At 35.8% G+C, this 8,017-nt stretch overlaps 1 protein-coding gene across 1 annotated transcript in view; it reads left to right on the top strand.

Annotated features, from left to right (window-relative positions):
- The first annotated feature begins 1,801 nt into the window (after positions 1-1,801).
- ngfa (nerve growth factor a (beta polypeptide)) overlaps positions 1,802-8,017 on the top strand; it is a 39,132-nt gene continuing 32,916 nt past the window's right edge. Inside the window, exon 1 of the mRNA XM_083521148.1 lies at positions 1,802-2,080. The gene's annotated coding sequence lies outside the window, so the exon portion shown is untranslated. The remainder of the gene's footprint in view (positions 2,081-8,017) is intronic.

The following is an 8,017-nucleotide window of genomic DNA, read 5'->3' as shown; positions in this document are numbered from 1 at the left end:
GATTCTCTTGTTTCTCTTACAAACATGTGTGAGAACTGGGAGGACATTTCTTATGTTAGAGCAAACTTTAAGCATTTTATTTTAGGTATGCAAGGCGAATTTATTATAATGTTAGGAGTAGCAGGGTTAGGAGTGATAGTAGAAGGAGTAATAGTGGTAGTTGTGGGGAAAGGTTAAGTAGAAATTATAATATTAGTATTAGTAGTAATAGTAGGAGTAGTCAAGATTCATAGTAGTACTGTGCTGCATCACAAACATGTATCCCCAGCAGAGAGAATCAATGCCATTACTAAAGCAAAAATAAACATAATTCAACTCATTCATATGCCACCCGCATACATGATTTGAAGCAGAATCATCAACCTCATAAAATTACCAGGGTTCTTTGCAAGTAAGAATGTACAAAAAGTATAAATGGTTCATTGAAAAGCCTAATTGTTTTGAACTGTTTGGGCTGACCTTTTTATAATATCCAGCTTTTCTTGAAAAGTCCATCTTGTTAATGTTCTTGTGAGTATATCTGTTATCAAATCTATTTTTTTTCCTCTCTGTCAGTCATTACAGAATGAAAAAATCAAATTCAATTTTTGAGCTTGTACGGTTTACTATGGATGCAGGTTGTGAGCTCTCAATAAAGTGCTCTCTGACCATCCAATCAAAGGACGTGAAAATGCAGAAATGTTTGGACAGCTTAAAGTGGGCCTCAGAGTGACCAAATCAACGTCTGGTTGGTTAAAGCAACAGCTTCAAGCAATATGGATTTGAATCAATAAGAGGCCAGCGATGGGTGCCAGCTGAAATTTGATTGGATAGAAACTCTATCCAAAACTTACATTTGATGCACTGCTCAGAGACGCAGCACATACAAAAGAAACTCTATAAAATAAAGATAATAGACTATTGGTTATATTTTCAAGGTCTGGGGCTCAGGATTTTGTTTTAATTCATCACAAAGGTGTTTAATGGGGTTGAGGTCAGAGTTCTCTGCAAGACACTCAAGTTCTTTCACTCTAACCCTAATACACCATGTCATGGAGCTTGCTTTGTGTACAGGAGCATCGTCATGCCGGAACAGGATTGGTCCACACACACACACACGTTACTTCTAGTGATTTACCCATAGCACCATAGATTTTTTCAAATCTTTAAAATCTGATTGGGCAGAAAAATACATTTATAGGATACATCTATAACATTATTATTTCTAAATTAATAGAAACAGATGGATGCTCCACATAAGTGGATCAAAAATGTCTATTTCTTGATACGGAGGGCAATTTTGCTACACAGAACCCTATCTGGCATTTATAGAAGAAGTCTCCAGAGTCAAGAGCTGTAGCAGTCATAAGTTTGGAAAGGTTTAGGGTTCACAGAGAGGTTTACACACTGTAGTTATTCTATATAGTTAATTTGAATAGCTTAATTGTTTTTGCCTTTGGGAGTGAAGGATGAGAGGTTGGGGAGGAATCAATATTGTGTGTGTGTGTGTGTGTGTGTGTGTGTGTGTGTGTGTGTGTGTGTGTGTGTGTGTGTGTGTGTGTGTGTCTTTTTATCAGTGTAAAGACTTATTAGTAATTGTAACAGTGATAATGCAATTCAACCTTTGATACCTAAAACAGACAAAAACAAAACATCTAGCAAACTCCCTTCACAAAAATCCATCCTCTCCTCATCAAGAGTTGAAAAAAGTAAACAAAAGTTCAATCAACGTGAAGCGATGAGCTCTGGAGGGGAGGAGCGGCTGCAATTGAGGGAGGGAAGAAGGGAGGAGGAGGAGAAGTGAAGGCATTAGGACCTGCTGGCTCACTCTGTGCAAGTTCAGAGAGGAGAAATGTACGAGTGCAACTTTCACAGCCATCAGTTTTCACAGAGTTGAGCCTGGATAATCCAAAAATATATATATTTATATAAATATACACACAATCCACAACAAGAGGATTCTGAGTTTGGGATAAAAAGAATTAATAATAAATTATTCAATAAAGTTAAAGAAGCTGGACTATTGTCAACTTTGGGACTTGTTTTAGTTTTGTACACGGTTGCAAGAGAGGAAAAAGAGAAGAGATCTGAGAGATCTGAGGTAAGGCCCGACGGCTGATCTGCTCCTCGCTGAAGTGAGTGTCTATGTGTGTGTGTGTGTGTGTGTGTGTGTGTGTGTGTGTGTGTGTGTGTGTGTGTGTGTGTGTGTGTGTGTGTGTGTGTGTGTGGACAAAGTTTTTGGCTGCTTTCTCTACCTGTCTGTGCAAAACGAGACGTCTGTCATTATGTGCATGAAGCAGAAAGACCTGAAATGCAAGAAAGGAAATAATATAAGAATATCCCAAGAAAATAGTTACATACAGAACTGTATACTCTGTGTGTGTGTGTGTGTGTGTGTGTGTGTGTGTGTGTGTGTGTGTGTGTGTGTGTGTGTGTGTGTGTGTGTGTGTGTGTGTGTGGCAGGTTGGTTGATATACTGTATCATTTTTGTTTCAACAAGAATACACTGCAGTCTGAACAAATTCACTCCAGTGTGTGTGTGTGTGTGTGTGTGTGTGTGTGTGTGTGTGTGTGTGTGTGTGTGTGTGTGTGTGGGAATTGATGGTGTGCAAGGTAAAGTGGGATCTTCTCAAACATTTTTTCCTCTTTCCCACAACGGAGAGACCCCTGAAACATCCACCATCAAATCCTCCACCCAGTCAACCCCTCTTTCCCTCAATTCTCCCTCCCCTTCTATATGTACTGATCGTGTTACACAACCAGAAAGGCTCGCTATCAGTGCAGACATGGAACACGTTACACGCTCGTAGCGTTTTCAGCGGGGCAGAGTCAAGGCTTAGCATGTCAACCTGACTGAGGAGGAATAACGATGGGGATAACATCAGTCTTATCAGAGTCAGGTTTAAGACAGGAAATGAAAATCATGTTGCAATTAGTCAGTTAAAAAAATGTACATTATTATTATTATTATAATTAAAAGGGAATGCACAATATTGAAAACAGCAATAATAAAAAAGTATGTATTTTGTGCATTTCATGCATAAAAAATGTTTCAATAAAAACAGCTATAACAGAAACCAAAATTTGCCTAAGCAGTAAAAAAGAAAAAGAAAAAAAGACCATAATGGAAAAATTGAGATAAAGATTTAATGATAAAAGTTGTATCAAGGTGAATAAAGATTAAAGGATACATTTTAGATTTACAATTACATTTTACAATTAGAAATGATTTCTATCCAAACAGCTTAACTACATTTTTTTCCCAAGTCTAAGACCTGAGAAGCTCTCTTTAGCATGTGAAATTTTATCCACTCACACGAGACACTGATGAAGTACAGCCACTGTCTGTAAAGGATAAAGAAAGATATTCAGTCAGAGCATTGTCTGGCAAAAAAGGAAAAAAAAAAAAACCTTCACACATATTTGTTTGTTTTCTTTCTCTAATGTGTTGATTTTGTTCTAACATTTTGATTCAATTTTTTGTTTCTGACTGTCAGATTAATTTCTGATAAACTTTCATGTCTGTGAGTCGAAGTTCAATCCTGTAGAGCAGAAGTGTGTACAAAGCAGAAAGCCAAGACCTGCTTTTGTTCCATTGATTTTAAATTCAATTTGTCAAATTATGGTTCCTTCGTCTTGAACCTGAAAAACCAAGCGAATGTCTTATGGAAGTGAAGTGTCATAAATTAGCAGAATACAAGATGTCTGTTGGGAAAAAAAAGTGTCTCTGAACACTAGATTTCAGTCTGGAGTTAACCAGAGAAAATCAAGCACGGCTGAACTTTTTAAATTTCCTAGTAAGCAAATGTCTATTTTTTTTATAATTATAATAATGCAGTGTAATTCATATAAATCTATGGTTTACCATCAAATCTTAAAGTTGCAAAGACACACTAATCTGTACACACTGATTCCTGCAAATATATTTGACAGACAGACAGACAGACAGACAGACAGACAGACAGACAGACAGACAGACAGACAGACAGACAGACAGACAGACAGACAGACAGACAGATAGATAGATAGATAGATAGATAGATAGATAGATAGATAGATAGATAGATAGATAGATAGATAGATAGATAGATATTATGCAGAGTCCCACAAAAGTGAGTACACCCCTCACATTTTACCAACCATTTTAGTATCTTCTCAAGGGACAATTCTATAGAAATGAAACTTTATATATTTTAGAGTATTCAGTGTGCAGCCTGTAGAGCAGTACAGATTTACTGTCCTCTAAAAATAACTCAACATACAGCCATTATTGTCAAAATAACTGCCAACAAAAGTGAGTACACCATAAGTGATAACAGCTGTACGTTTAACCATGCAAAGCCAAATGTCCTATTCATCATGTCCATGTTTTTGTCTGCTTGACAGGACCATAGAAATTTGTGTATCTTGTATTAGAGCAGTTAAAATATGAGTACAATTCTCTCATACTGTCAACTGGACATTCCAAGCATAGAAAACCTGGAAATAGTTAGCATTTGTCTTCAATGCTGAAGAATGAAAGACAAATCTCACTTATAGCAATTTAGAAAAAAAAATATCATATTCCTAACCAGAGTCTGGATTTGATCATCAAGCTTGAGACCACGAAGAGCTGCATTTATTCTATTTAAAGACAGAATGTCAAATTATATACGTATTTCTGTTTAAAGGATTTAAGCCTGAGCTGCTCTCATTTGTATTAAAAATTTAATAAATGAAAGGACGAAAATAAATCGCAATTTAAACCGATAAAACCTGACAATGCTGCATATCTCCTCCTTTTCGTGTTCGCTATTACATAGCTATGCTTCGTTCGATCTCCTTAGAGCTTGAATGTAATGGCAAATACATCAGAGGAAAGTTAGCATCCTTAAAAGTTTTGTATTTTTTGGTACCATGACTTTAGCATTACATTGTCTACATTGACACAATAATGTACAGATTTGGGTTATTTAGCTCCACTCAGTAACCGTCATCTATTTATGTCACCTAGCAACAGAGTTCCAAAAACTTTAACCACGTAGACATGTCATGTGCATGTCAAAAAGCATGAATTCAACAGTTCTTTGTGAACGCCCTGTAATGTGGACTGTCATACAGATTGCACAATGTTCGTCAGTCTAAGAAATAATGAGCAATAATGTCCTATGTGTCATATGATGCCTATACATTAAGTTACATGCCTAAGGAAGTGTCAGAGCTTGGTATAAAAAGTAACATGCCGAATAACCGAATGTGCTGGATCAAGTGCTATTTTATAATCTGCAAAAAAAAAAGTAGATAAGGTATTTAAAAGAAAGTTTTGCGGTAATTATTGTAAATGCTATAATTATTTACACTATTTATTTTTCAGTCCGAAATTTCTATACCTCTTTATTTTATAAAAAATGTTAAACTAAACCCTTGCATTTAGGTAGTTGTGTAGACACTGACAAAACTAGTACATTTCTGGCCAAAATAATATCAGGCAGCCTCAAAAATAGGACAATTTTAAAATTACACACAGCAGCGTCGTAACCCAACTCTGAATACTCTGAACTTTCCTTGCAAACACACCACTATAGCTTTTACACACTGTAAATAATAGGAACATTCATTCTTCATAGTTAATAAATCAATTAAGAAATTCTGTGAGTATTCCCACATTAGATGAAGCATTGCTGCAAGGGTGCCAGGTTTTTTTTTCCGGTTGAAGAGCACAACCGGAAAAAAAAGGAAAACGTTCTACACAACATCAACTATACATGTCTGCGTTTTTTACAAGGTTTTTCCACACATCGTTTTGGGGGTTTTGCCACTATTGCCTTTAGTTTGCACATCAGGGATACATTTATACATTTAAAAATGTCTTTAATGAAATCGATATATTTCCGTAATGCTACTATGTGACCATGTGTATATAAATGACATTGAATTAAATAGACATTATTCCATGTTAAGAAGTTTGGCATTCTGTGTTTCCTATAATAATTTTATGATTTCATGGTCAGATTTGATTAGGATTCCATATCAGTAATATACTTTTTCTTTTTTTTTTTTTTATGTGAATGCCTTAAAGGCTTCAACTCAAGTAATATCTAACCTCAGAGGGAGGACAATGACAATGTGAACGCTTTACACAGCAAAATTTACTTAAGCAGCTGCATAACAGAACTCAGACAGAATCTAAATAACTTTTGCACACTGGAAATGCAAGTATATGATTATTTATTTATTTATACAAAAATATATCAAATTATATAGAGATTAATACAAAGTATACGGTATATATTTCAGTAAAGCTGCTTAGTGACAATAAAATATTGATTGAATTGAAAGGTCATTAGTATATGTTTGGCATTGAGTGTTTCAACATCAAACTCAACATTACAACAACTAAAACCAACATCTTAAACCAATTCAAAAGTTCAAAAAGGTGAAAAGAAACACATCGTCAGTGCTGTAAAGGTATATGGTCCTGTCATGTCACGTCATGTCAAGTTTTACTGAATTGAATCGGGAGGAAAAAGAATAAAGGGAAAAAGAAAAGAGGGAAAACGGTATGCATGGTAACACTGATCTGAGGTATGGAAGCAGATGGACAGTGGCCTTCTCCTCCTATACAATGATGTGTGTTGTTATTATTCATGAGGCTTCTCGGGTTTCCCATTGAACCTGAGTTAAAGGTCTCTCTCTGTAGATATGTGCTCACGCAGCGTAGCACGCCGCAGTGTAATGAGACGTAATGAGGCCTAATGAGAGCAGCTGGGACGCTCGCGCAAACTCTCGGGGGAGTTACAGACAACTTCATTCAGCCAGCTTCCTCGTTCAGAATTCAAACAGTCCTTCATTTATTTACGAATAATACAGTATCTATTGTACAGATTAGCAATGTTGCATGTAGGGTTTATGAATTCGGCACTGATATTCACTGTAGAGACGCGCTCTTTGTGTCGCTCTGCTTGTGTATCAGCATCATTACATAGTTGATTTAGCCAAATTTTCATTAAGCTAATGATCAACACTTGTCTCACATCGCTCGTCTAGCCGCATGCTCATAGTGCACTAATCTCATCAAATCTCCAAAAGTTTCTAAAGAAAAGTTATTTATAATCTTAATTAATGCGGTCAAAAAGAAAAACTACACACAACAATTTGGCATCACTTTTTTAGTGCCTTATGTTCTGGAAAGTTCTGAAGGTTACTTCAGTTGAGATTCCAGAACCAATAAGGAAGAACACTAAACTTTTAAAAAGCAATACAATTGTATATCTAATCTTTCTTGTTAGTATAACAGATAATTAATGAATATGCAATATTAGCCCTGGGAATCTAATGCTCTAGGAAATATTAATTCTGAAGATTAAGGGACGACCCTGGGAATATTGATCCTAAAGAACATGGGGCCCTGGGAATATTAATGCTGATTAATAAAGGGCCATGGATATATTATTCATGGGGAATAACCCTATGGATATTAAGTGAGACTATAGTGGGAAGTGGGACTATAAATCATGTGAAAGGAAATGGCCCTGGGAATATCAATCCTGGGGCAAAAAAGTGGGAATATTTATCCTGGGGAATAAGGCCCCTGGAAATATTAATCAAATGGAATAAAGGGCCCTGAGAATATAAAATCTGGGAAATAAAGGGCCCTAGGTAAATGTAGAATTTCTCTAAGCTTTATCCTTCCCTTCCTGATTTGTATTTCAGTAGTAAAGGATTAATGTTCCTGATTAGTCATCTTTGCTTCGGAATAATTTTTTATGTATCTTTCAATTAGTCCATATTTATTTAAACATAGCAAATTAGCCAAGATATTAGGGTAGCAGATAATAAACTAATGTAGCACTTGTAATCAGGCTCGTCTCTGCGTTGTGTTTTAAATAATGAAATTGGCTTGATGCTTCATTTCTGTAGTTTGGACAATTTGCCTTGAAATGAAAACAGCCTGAAAAACTGATCAAAGTCTGTAAAAATAAAACGTTCTTTATGGGAATCACCACATGATATAAACAAGGATTTATAGAACAAAAGATATAAAAATTATTTCAAAGCC

The sequence above is a fragment of the Silurus aristotelis genome (assembly GCF_946808225.1).
Source record: "Silurus aristotelis genome assembly, chromosome: 19".
In the NCBI taxonomy this organism is placed as follows: domain Eukaryota; kingdom Metazoa; phylum Chordata; class Actinopteri; order Siluriformes; family Siluridae; genus Silurus; species Silurus aristotelis.
This window is presented reverse-complemented; position numbering and strand designations above follow the sequence as displayed.